At 31.7% G+C, this 13546-nt stretch overlaps 1 protein-coding gene across 1 annotated transcript in view; it reads right to left on the bottom strand.

Moving 5' to 3' along the window:
• The window catches only part of LOC127736638 (uncharacterized), a 202134-nt gene extending 189410 nt beyond the window's left edge, over nucleotides 1–12724 (bottom strand). Inside the window, exon 1 of the mRNA XM_052247200.1 lies at nucleotides 12721–12724. The gene's annotated coding sequence lies outside the window, so the exon portion shown is untranslated. The remainder of the gene's footprint in view (nucleotides 1–12720) is intronic.
• Between the last annotated feature and the right edge of the window lie 822 nt (nucleotides 12725–13546).

Below are 13546 nucleotides of genomic sequence, written 5' to 3'. Positions count from 1 at the left end.
AAATTGTATGATTATAAATTACAGAATAAATGTTTCAAATACAAAATGAATATCAAATGAATTCAATCATATCAATGTTGAGTTTGTTCATGTAAGTCCCCTCTCTTAAAAAACATACCCTCCCCAAAATGCGTTTTCGTAAAAGTTAAAACTCATATGTATCAATGTGGTGGTAGTTTTGTCCTTAGATGACTGATTCCAAACAGTAAATATTTCAAAATATTTTTTTCAACGTATTTATTACACGGAATTAAACTATTCAATACTATAAAAATTCAGAATATTAAAAGATTTTTTTTTAAGGATATGGTAATATCAGAAAATTTAAGAATATACTGAGAAAAAAATCAGAACGTTACGAACCAACTAACACAAATTCAGAATGTTATAAATTTGTTGAGACGTTTATTTGCCAGAAATTAAATAAGCAACAGACACGGCTTCCTCTGCCTCATTTTTAGACTTATACCTCGAATTTGACATTATATCAGTACCAGGATCTATGACAAACTAGACGATTTTTATTTCGGTATTATTAATTTCCACCACCTTAGTATCAATATACCAACCTCACCTGCATATGTGATATACATTTCCCAACTCATTCGATATTCATGAATATTAAAAGATATTTTTTTAAGGATATGGTAATATCAGAAAGTTTAAGAATATACTGAGAAAAAAATCAGAACGTTACGAACCAACTAACACAAATTCAGAATGTTATAAATTTGTTGAGACGTTTATTCGCCAGAAATTAAATAAGCAACAGACACGGCTTCCTCTGCCTCATTTTTAGACTTATACCTCGAATTTGACATTACATCAGTACCAGGATCTATGACAAACGAGACGATTTTTATTTCGGTATTATTAATTTCCACCATCTTAGTATCAATATACCAACCTCACCTGCATATGTGATATACATTTCCCAACTCATTCGATATTCAAGAGCTTGCAGCTGCAACTCAGACTTTGTAAAACGTTACCAGTGTCTGAGCAGAAAGTTGATGAACCAGGGTTATATCAAATAACGTCTCGTCCTTTTTCTAAAAAAAGTTTATCGGAAGAAAACAAAGACCTTATTGAAATATTCCTTATCAACTTCACAAATAAAACACGATGGTCTTGAAGTTTTGATTTTATGTTCTGACGTTGTTTATCATCTTAATTACGTGTTCTTTCATATGTCTATGTAAAGTATTACTTTTTACCGTTTAGTCTATTTTTGGTAATTAGATATAGGAAGATGTGGTATGAGTGCCAATGAGACGTTTCCATTTGACATGGCTCGGTACTTGTTCATCCCGTCATTGTTTTTTTGTGCTATGGTAAATTTTTGTACCTTTGTCTTCCGTTTTTGCTAATGTGTTTTGTCTATATGCCTTTTTGTCTTTGTTCGTTGAAATATATGTTTGTTTTTATAGTGATTAAGATTTTAACACAATGTTGATTGCTGTGCTTTTCACTCTGACATTTATACCTACTAGTATTATGTCGGTTTGTTTTTCTCGCACATTGTTGTCAATATAATGGAATGTTAATGCGACTATCATACAAGTGAAAGGTTGAGTTAGCTATAAAACCAGGGTTAATCTACCATTTTCTACATAGAATGTACCAAGTCAAGTGTATGACAGTTGTTATACATTCGTTTTATGTGTTTTAGCTTTTGATTTTGCCATTTGATTAGGGACTTTCCGTTTTGTTTTTTCCTCGGAGTTCGGTATTTTTGTTATTTTACATTTTACCATATATTTGGAATGTCCCCTTGGTATATTCTGATAGATATAAGAAGATGTGGTATGAGTGCAAATGAGACAACTCTCCATCCAAGTCAAAATTTATAAAAGTAAACCATTATAGGTCACAGTACGGTCTTCAACACGGAGCCTTGGCTCACACCGAACAGTAAGCTATAAAGGGCCCCAAAAAATTACTAGTGTAAAACCATTCAAACGGGAAAACCAACAGTCTAATCTATATAAAAACCGAGAAACGAGAAACACTTATGAACCACATCAACAAACGACAACTACTGAACATCAGATTCCTGTCTTAAGACACGTGCAAACAAATGCAGTTGGTTTAAACGTTTTAATGGTACCAAACCTTCACCCTTTTTCTGAAACAATAGAGTAACATCACAACATAGAAAGACACACTATAAAATATCAACTGAAATAGCTTAACTCAATCAAAGGACATATTAACACCATTGAACATACACTGAACAAATAAATTTGACCTATGACACAATGTAAATACAAAATAAATAAACTAAGGGAAGAATAATGAAAGTAACATGTTATATCGGTCAGAAATGTTAAACAATTAAAGAAAAACAATATGCTCGAACAAAAATATCAGCCATTTGCAGTAACTTTAAACACAGGTAAATGAAAATAATTTGGTTGTTAGGTATACGTGTATAGTACCAATGGAGAAAGGAAATATTTTAACATAATAAATAATTTTGATGTTCATAGTACGAAGTGAAAATTTATAGTTATACCTAACACTTATCAAAGCTGGTATATAGACCAGATATAACCCTGAATAACATTAAATAACAAAAAAGCAATACAATTAGTATCAACAGGTCAAATAAACAAGATTTGAGAGTACTCGCAGTTACTGACAGCTAGTTAAAAAATGTTAAAAGCCAAAACAATTAATAATAAAAAAATCATGCATCAGAGACTAAAATCAACTAAAACACATCCCAGGGATTTAGTATTTTAACGTCATGGACAGTCAAAGAAGACATGACTAGTGCAATGCCAAAAATAAATGTATCGACAGACAGTAGGATAGTTAGGAGTTTAACCTCTTTATAGATCTAAACGAACGTGGGTGTGTCTTTATACATCCCGCTTGAAAAAAAATACAAATTTAGTTATGTTTTAATTTGCTGATGACAAAATCGATATTAGTGCCAATGTAAACTATATTCAAAGATCTAATTACAACATTGGTAAGATAACCTTTACTAATAAGTTTGTTTAAAGGTTCGATGAGTTTACACGGATCACATAGTGATTTCCGCGCTTTAAGTACAATATTACCGTAAAATATAGGATGTGAAAGACCGTTTTTAATCAGTTTTCTACAAGTACAGCCAAATTTACTAATCAAATCTTTGTATCTATGAAAGAACTTAGCAAAAGTTTTACGTAATTTATGGTAACGAAATCCTTGATTTAATAATTTACCAGTGATGCATTAACGAACGAGTTGGGATATATAAACACCGTATGATGGAGACAAAGGAACATCGCCGTCTAAAAAAGGAAAATTAACAATAGGGAATGAAAAATCGTCTCTTTTGTCGTAAATTTTCGTATGGAGTTTTCCTTTAGAGATTGAAATGTCCAAATCCAGAAAAGGACAACTACTGCTGTTTATGTTAGATTTAGTTAAAGTAAGTTCTATTGGGTAAATTTCGGTAGTATATTTAGAGAACTCTGGATTATTTAACGAATAAATATCATCTAGATAACGAAAAGTATTGTTGAATGTATCAACCAAATGTAACAATGACGTATCTTTACTGAGTTTGGTCATAAACTGAGATTCATAGCAATACAGGAATAAATCTGCTATCAAAGGGGCGCAGTTAGTGCCCATAGGAATACCTACTACTTGTCGATACACTCTATCGCCGAAACGTACATATATGTTGTCCAGGAGAAAATTTAAAGCTTCAATCATATCTTCACATTTCCAGTAAGTGTATCTAGCATACTTTCTATTTCGTTACAGAAAAAGGCTTTAAACGAGTTACAGCAAATAAATTTGTAAAGATATTTTTCAAAAGACCATTTGATTAAATATGAAAGCTTTTTCTGGATAAGATTGTGTGGAAGTGTAGTATAGAGAGTAGAAAAATCATAACTGTCAACAGAATTAAAGGACCATCAAAAGCATGTATTTTATCTAAAACCTCTAAAGAATTTTTAACACTCCAAAAATAATTAATACCATTATTTTCATAAGCTTTATTACAAAAGTTAATAACAAGTTCTTTGATAGTAGTAAGGGAGGTAGTTAGAAGCACTAATAGATTAGTAGTAGAACACTTACTAGATGCGGAGATGAAACGGAATTTAAATGGTTTTTTTATTGCAATTTAGGTAACCAGTACATAGTAGGGACTTTCAAATGTTCGGAAGAGGATTTAAGCTGGGTAGTCTGACTCTTTTTTTTCTCATATTGATTATCTCAGTTCTTAATTTCGATTAGGAAGTAAACGAGTAAAGCGTGAGTTCTATAAATTTAAAACATGCTAAAAAATCGTACAATGCAAATGAGCAACATTCGCTATGAATATCAATACAAAATATGCATTGTAATTACTGCAATTATAAAACGATGGTTAATTTGAAGCAATGATTTTCTAAACTATATTAGTTTTTTTTCTAATACTTTGATATCCAAACATAATATTGTGGATCATGAGCGTTTTTTCGTTGTTTTTTTTACCATCTTTGGCAAATTGAGAGTAGTGCACTATGATATTATTGGGAACTTAATCTTATATCTTAACCGCTTTCTCGTTTGTTTTTGGTAGTTAGGTTGTTCACTTATAAGCAGATACTGCCATCAACATGAATTGATTTCTAAGGTTGATAAATATAGATGTTTGATTCGTTCACTTTTATCAATAGTAGCTGGTTAAGGATACGTTATTGTTTGTGGAGTCCTTTGTTGTCGTTAATGGAAGAATTTCGTCGTTAATCGTGGGTTTACATGTTAGTTATGTACAATTATATTATTTTTATGCATTTCTGTGTGCTGGGTGGTCTTGAGTTTGTTTGTACTGTATTCCTATCACGTAGTGTTGTCATTTTAGCAACATCTTTTAACATTGCCATATAAGCGGGAGGTTTGGCTAGAAATAAAACATGGTTCAACCCACCATTTTCTATTAAAATGTCCTGTATCAAGTCAGGAATATGGCAGTTGTTATCAAAGAGTCTGTTGCTATGTATGTTGCCGATTGTTTTGTTGCTGCACTTCATTGTTTCTGTTGTTCCTTTATTTTAATCTTATAGTTGATATGTTGCCCTCTGTCTTAGTTTGTAACCCGGATTTGTTTTTCTCTATCGATTTATGACTTTTAAACAACGATATACTACTGTTGCCTTTATTTATCATGTTTATACAATTGTAAGTACATGATACAGACTATTGTTTACCTTTAATACAACTCTCATATTTAAGCCATTATAGAGTATATTTTGGAAATGTCTTCGCGTACTACTTTCAATATTGATGTACATTCATGAAGCAACTTATAAGCGTGCACTTGCTTGTGATAACGATCAGATTTGTCAACAGTTTCAACACCTTAATTCGATTCGTTTTCGCTTACGCATTCTAAACTGTGACTAGAATCATAACCACTCTTCGCATGATTACTTGGCCCATCTGTTTCGCTTTCATCAGATCGTTCTGCTGCTACAAATGCACAACTTGGTTGGTTTTTTAATTTGTTTTATTCTAATTTCTATCAACGTCATACCATCTGTTTTTAGCTTATCAGTAAGTTTCTTGTAATTGGGTTGTTTATCTATAAAAGAAGGATCATCTTCACGGGCGTCCTTAAGCTTGGTGATTATATTTGTGACAATCTCTTGGGATCTTTTTAACCAATTGTTTTCCTGAAAACAAGAATAATCAAAACCTTATAAAGAACAAACTACTAACACGGTATATTAGAGTCTCATATTTTGCATTCCCTTACTGCAAGCCTTCTTATGGTATGGTATTAATTTTCATTATTTTTTTTTTATTTCTTCTCACAAATAACTGGTCAACGGAAGCATGTAAATATGTTTGTTTAATATTGTCGTTCGGACAGAAAAAAATAATAGTTTGGTATATGATATAGACACTCGTATGTAGTTGCAGTCAATGCGTGTTGACCTCTAAATGTCGTTTGTAAAATGTTTATTTGCTGATGGATTGCATGTATACGCAACACTTCCAACGATCATTTTAGATAAAACGCCAAAAAATAGAAAAAATAGAATGTAATGAAATATCCGTTGCAGAAAGGAAACAATTTTCATGACTGAAAGAAAAAATACGGAGACGCACAGAATTATTATAAATTCACCATACACAGAAATTATGACTGAATAAAACAAACGAACAATAGGAACACATACATGTAGCCTTTAAGTTACCGATTTCCGACAAAAGAGTTCTATTCATATTCGAGAACAAATTGTTACCAATGACAGACAAATTTCGGATTGTTAAGTATTACCTTAATGTGACGTAATCTACAAACTACATGCTTACATTTGGTTTGACGACACCGGTAAATGTTTATATCGATATTGTGAAATGTTTCCAGTTTGATAAAAAATATCTATTTGATCTATAAAAACATTCTTTGTGCCTATCAACAGGAAACGATCGTATTAGAATGTGACAGTAAATTTAAACGTTTACATACCTTTTGTATATTATTGGCTATTTCCTCTGCCTTCTTTTCTGACAGAGGTTTTGTTTCTCTTTACTTTTTTAATTCTTTTTAAACTTTCTTACTTACAGCTTTCATCATTCGGGGACTCTGAATCACATTGTCTGCTTGATAAGTATACACAATGCTGTTTTAAACATGTTTGCTACATTTAGAAAATGAGGATTAGAAACTCAAGTTATTTACTTTTTTTAAGTTATAAAATCATGTCTGGGTTTATAAAAGGCGAAAGACTCATGGAAATATTGAAAGACAAATACTGAAAGTAAACTCTTTACACATTTTTATTCAAACTAACGATTTGAGCAATATCAACACCAAAACTGATAGTGCTATCAATTACTTCGAAATGGATATATACGCTACTGTGCACAATCCGTATATCCTAGTGGGCTAACAAGATAAAGAAATCATGTCATACGGTGTCAAAGGTTTAATTGATTACTTGAGTAACTTTTGTCTAATCAATTGATAATATATTACGCTGATTTCGGTATGGTATCGATTACAACCGATTACTATATTAAAAGTAATCATTTCTGTTTGATTAGGAAACATTTGTTTTAAATGCGAAAAGTAAAATCACAAAAATACTGAACTCCGAGGAAAATTCAAAAAGGAAAGCCAATAATTAAATGGCAAAATCAAAAGCTCAAACACATCAAACGAATGGATAACAAGTGTCATACTCCTAACTTGGTACAGGCATTTTCTTATGTAGGAAATTGTGGATTAAACCTGGTTTTAATTTTTGGAAGCGCATACTAAGGGTCCAAAATATGGATTGCTTACCGAATGTTTGTTGATATGACAGAACTATAAACAACTGTCATACTAGTTGGAGGTTAAGATAGCTATAAAACCAAGTTTCATTGACCATTTTCTATGTGGAAAATGACTGTACATTATCAGGAATAAGACAGAAGTTTTTCATTTTTTCCGTTGGTTGATAGGGTTTGATTTTGTCATTTTTTTATGGACTTCTCTTTTTTGAATTTGCTTTGAACTTCAATATTTTTGTTATACTTTTCTATTAACAAAATTCTTGTAATATAGGCACAAACCGTTACTTAGGACAGTTTCCTACTAATACGATATACCAGTGAAGTATTTTGAAGTATTTTGAAGTATTGTAAGTCATTTGTTTAAACACAAAACTGGAAATACGTTAAAATCTATCCGGAAATCTGGTTGAACTTGAAGTAGCTTTGAGTCAAAAACATTTCTGAATAAGCCCATAAGATAGAACTCTTCAAGTCATATTTATACATTCTATGTTATCTGTACCATAAATTAAGTGAAATATATCGTACCAAAAAAAAAGGAATAGATAACATAAGACACATCAGCACTTCATTAAGACGCTTTTCATCACGTTAATTAGGAAATGATTAAAGTTCCATTTAGTGACATCGTTATGAACAACAATGAAAAAAGTTATAAGTAATGCCATTTATTAGTCATGTTTTCTATGTTTAGCTTTGTTTTCGTCGCTCATTTGTGTACTGTAACTTTTATAAATAAATAAGATGGACAAATACGTAGTTATTGACCAAACCGCATTCCAATTTTTAGTTTATTATCAGTTATTTAACTGTACTATTCATAAGTAACTAAAATAGGCAAATACGTAGTATGTCAAATTTTGTAATGTCGGGACCTTTTAGATACACTATAATGTATTGGTTTTGCTAATTGTTAAATCCCGTGCAGTGACTAATAATTGCTTATATACACGTCGTCGACTATTAAAGATAGTTTGAACATTTCAATATCTTTGTCGATTAGAGATTATCAATATCCGTGGAAAATTCCTTTTGATAATTATCAAAATTAATATAATCCGAATACACAAAATTCGAAAAAAACATGAATAATATAGATATATTTTCAGTGATGCAAAAATGAATTAAAAATAGAGATAAAATATATGTTAGAAATTATATTAAAGAATCTCTGTACGATTAAAGACTTTGAATATATACTAGTAGTTCATTTAGACTTAAATGAATTGTGTACTATAAAACCTCGTTCAACCACTACTCACACCCAAGGGTGACTGGGGAAAAGAAGTATGGTCACCATTGGTCTTCCTCCGACCGGCAGTAAAACCCTTGCTAAAGTGGGGCGTCCGTTTGGCTGTGCGGGATGTACAAATTTGCAGCCACGTCCGGTCAGAATGGGGACGTTAAATCCGATGCCTCGTGTAAAGAGAGTGCCACGCTCTTTGCACGTTAAGAACCCTTGCAACAACTCTTTGAGGGGTCCGTAGGTGACCTGTTGCAAGGCTAAATATCTGCTCCTATGCAATATTCCCTCATTTCCCGTGGCAGTCTAAATTTCTCCGACCTTAAACCCGGACGCCTCTATTACAGAACCTACCTATTGTATGTATTGATAATGTGTTCTCGTCTTGAATATGTATGAAATATTTGCCACTGGACGTTAAGCAACCAACAATCAAACAATCAATCAACCATTACTTCCTTTCATTATAAAACACATTTTACCTAGTCTGCAATATGACGTAAAATTTCCAACTGTTTCTTAGAGAATTGCCTGAAAAGATATCGAAATTAAATGGCTGCATTATAAATGTTGAAACATTTTTTGGTTAAGAAAAACTAAATGTAATTTACATTGTGACTAATTATGAGGGTCTAGATAAGGGATGTTATCGTTCTGATTTTTTTGTTTTTTCAATTTGATCTTCCTCTATTCTTTAATATGTGGCTCCTTTCTATACTTTGAACGAGATGCAGCCCCTTTGACTTTGGTTTTTGTTGACCTTTAGAGTTATATATTCGATGTAAGAACAATATTGTTCAGATTCGGATTTTTACTGTCTCAGTGGCTTTTCGCATACGACAATCAATGAAAAATGCAGCTGTCCCAAATCAGAAGCATGTGAATTGGTGGATATCGATTGTTGCTATATGTCATATTTGTTTTTCGTTCATTATTTAGTACATTTATTCGAATGTTCGTTTTCTCGTTTGAACTGGTTTACATTTGTCATTTGGGCCTTTGATTGTTGACTAAGTGGTATGGGTTTTGCTCATTGTTGAAAGCGGTATGGTGACCTATAGTTGTGAACTTTTATGTCATTTGATCTTTTAAGGAGAGTTGTCTCATTGGCAATCATACCACATCTTCTTATTTTAATACCGTCCGTAAATCGAATGAACCGTATATATTGACTACACCGGATAATTCTGAATAGTACTGATTTCGTTCCTTGCAAGGATAATAATTGACAAAAAATCTAAACACTTACTAGTTCGAGCATATTCATATTTCATTATTTAGAAAGATTTAAATGTATAATGCATAAAATAAATATTTGATCAGGTAAAAAATGGAAATAACACTTTATAAGTTCTTTGCGACCGAAACGTTTTTCTTAATTTGCCTTCATCAGAAACGCACAAAGCCATATATTTGAAAGCAATGGGAGTGCAGAAATGCATGAAGAGCTATTTGACCAAAACGGACCTGAAATAATATCCTAACCCCACTTTGAGCGAGGGAGTTACAGTTGGGTGCAGACAAAGCATTACTTAAAGTAAACGCAAGTTAACGCCGCGTGCACATATTTCGTTAGTTAACTTCAATTTTTGCGTTTACTATAATTACGTTAACGCCGTAAAAATGGATATTTCAAATGTCTACCCGAGTAAACGGGCGTTTACTCTGTGTCCGTTTAGTCAGTAGTAAACGGGCGTTTACTTCAGATTTCACAAGTTTATTTTTACGTGCACTTAAAAGTAAACGGGCGTTTACTACAGATTTCCCAAGTGTATTTTTACGTGCACTTGAAAGTAAACGCGCGTTTACTTTTCGCGTTAACTGATTGTGTAAAATAAGAAATAAACTTCGTGTTCATTTGTACATTTATTTTATTAAAACGACTTTTATCTTAATATTTTACGTATATGTGTTTTAAACCAGAACAATTCAAAAACACTTTTAATTCGAAATATTTACTTTTATTAATTACAAAAAGTCAGTTCCAATTACTTTACTGAGTAGCAGATTTTCTATATTTTCTTTTCAAAAGTTAAATGTACAAATATCGAGGCGGATAGAAAGGTTATCCAACACATCGGAAAAATATTTTTATAAAAAATTATGATGTGATATAAACATCATGGTTTACGTTGCTTCGTTCCCCATTTTTAACAGTCTCTTCCTAAATATAACTTTAATACAAGGATTTTTAATCGTAATTCACCTTGTTTGCCTTGGATTTACATGATTTAAGATTCTGTTTTGCCAAATGTTTAAACAAAAGTTGTACAGTGTATATATAGGGATATTAATAAAGTGTTGTATAAGTAGCACATTTGTATCAATTTGTGTCAATTTAGTCAGACTTATCCATAACGATTATAAATGATATATGGGACGCCCGACAAATATACTCGATCTGAACATGAATGAAATATTTGCCCCTGGACGTTAGACTGCAAACAAAATCAACCAACCTACATAATATATTAACAGTATACTATTCCAACAAATAATTTCGTTATACGAGTCAGTCTGAGATATCAAAACTACAGAAATTTGTTTTCGATTCAATTTTTTGAATAAAAAGTGGACATGCTGGCACTCTAAATTGATGCGGAAATTTTTTTGTAGTCATTGTGTTCAAATATTGCTGTCATCGTTATTATAAAATCTGTCTTGACATAAAAATATTACTGATTTACTATGCGAGTATAAGATTTACATAATAAAGTGCAAATATGGTCAGTTTTGGTTGATGCAGACAAATAATTTTGTTATACGAGTCAGTCTGAGATATCAAAACTAGCGAAATTTGTTTACGATTAAATATTTTGAATAAAAAGAGGACATGCTGGCACTCTAAATTGATGCGGAAAATTTTTTGTAGTCATTGTGTTCCAATATTGCTGTCATTTGTATTATATAATCCCTCCTGACATAAAAAATATTACTGATTTACTATGCGGCTTTATAGATTTACAAACAAAAGAGCAAATACGGTCAGTTTTGGTTGATGTGGTCAAAAAATTTTGTTATATGAGGCATCCGGAGGTATTAAAACTACTGAAATTTGTTCACGATTCAATATTTTGAATAAATAGAGGACATGCTGGTACTCTAAATTGATGCAGAAAATTTTTTGTAGTCATTGTGTTCCAATATTGCTGTTATCTTTATTCTACAATCTGTCCTGACATAAAAATATTACTGATTTACTATGCGACAATAAGATTTACATAATAAAGTGCAAAAATGGTCAGTTTTGGTTGATGCGGACAGATAATTTTGTTATACGAGTCAGTCTGAGGTATAAAAACTACTGATATTTGTTTACGATTCAATATTTTGAATAAAAAGAGGTCATGCTGGCACTCAAATTTTTGTATTCATTGTGTTCCAATATTGCTGTCATTTGTATTATACAGTCCATCCTGACAAAAAAATATAACTGATTTACTTTGCGGCTATATAGATTTACTCGAAAAAGTGCAAATATGGTCAGTTTTGGTTAATGAGATCAAATAATTTTGTTTTACAAGTCATCCTGAGTCAGCCAGTCTGAGATGTGAAAACTGTTGGATTGTGGTGATGATTAAATTATTTCATGCTTGAACTGTTTATTTGCGAAGACAAAAATCACTATGATTAATTTTCAATTAATTAAAGAGGTGTAATAACATTATTAATTAACTGTAATCGTCAATATGTCAATCGAAAATGACCAGTTGGTCATTAAATTTTGATGTACCTTAATTATCATTTGATATTTAAGGTCAGTGTATCCAGGATACAATGACAATCTGCGTTAACGAACGCTTACCTTAAACAGTAAACGTGCGTTTACTTTTGACGAAAATAGAAGACGCACCTTTTTCACGTTAACGCGGAAGTAAAAACGAAAATAAACGCCCGTTTACTTTTCATGTCTACTGAAATTTAGGAGTTAACGCACAGTTAACTCGGCGTTTACATAAAGTGCACACGAGAAAAAGGCCGCGTTAACTTTTTCCGCCCGTCTACATGTAATGCTTGGTCTGCACCCAACTGTAGAACCTTAGTTTCTCGATAAGTTCTTAATTTATAAACGAACGATTTCAGAAATGTCGTGTAAATATATATACATTGAATCGTGGTGTTTTGCAAATCTATTTATTTATAAAAAGGTATTTAGAGATTAATGTACAATAGTTGTCAATTGTCGATTCAACAATATTTAGCTCGATTCCGATAAAGTATAATGTGTCTAATTTCGTTTTTGCGTCTTTATATAGTGAACGAGACGGTTGTTCCTAACGTTAAACAAATGGATAGATTATTTTATTTAACATGCGTATTTAAATATTCTAAATGGTAAATTTTACCACACTGCTGGTCAATTACAATTAAATGTAGAATCATCGAATACAATTAGAACTTTATAGGAAACACAATACTAGCATAATTTAAATTAATATTAACGTACACGGATATTGAAATAATAGACTAAGGTATTTCATTATGTTGTTTGAAGTCCTTTATAAAACCATCCATGCACTTTACACTGTTATTCAACACAGAATAATTATCGTTAATATACATGGAACGATGGAGGATCTCTTTTGTTTACTTATTGTATCTCAAACTTATTACCCCGATGTGGGTTTTTTAAGTTGTGGTTCTATTTACGAAACGTTAATCGTGAATGAATAATAAGATAAGCCCTTTTCGAATCGAGGGTCCAAAATAGGATCGGATCAAAACAGCTAGCAACATACCATAATTTACAATTTCAAAGAATTGAAGTGCTTTTGATCGATTTTCTCTGGTTAGTAATCAGACATAATTTTAGTGGAAATCCAAAACTGTCAGAAACCGGAAAAGTTCAGATGCAGTAAGAATTTGTTTACAAAACAAGTGCATATCTCATTTATCTACAGTGGCCGTTATTGCCTGTAAATTTATTTTTCGTTTTCATTTGGCATTTTTTATACCGTGGAGAAAAAAAGGGGTCAATAGCTTAACGTACGATTTTGTTCATGGTTCTATTTTATTCTA

Source organism: Mytilus californianus, unplaced genomic scaffold, assembly GCF_021869535.1.
Source record: "Mytilus californianus isolate M0D057914Y unplaced genomic scaffold, xbMytCali1.0.p SCAF_34, whole genome shotgun sequence".
Taxonomy (NCBI): Eukaryota; Metazoa; Mollusca; class Bivalvia; order Mytilida; family Mytilidae; genus Mytilus; species Mytilus californianus.
Note: the sequence above shows the minus strand (reverse complement) of the source record. Positions and strands in the feature narration are given on the sequence as shown.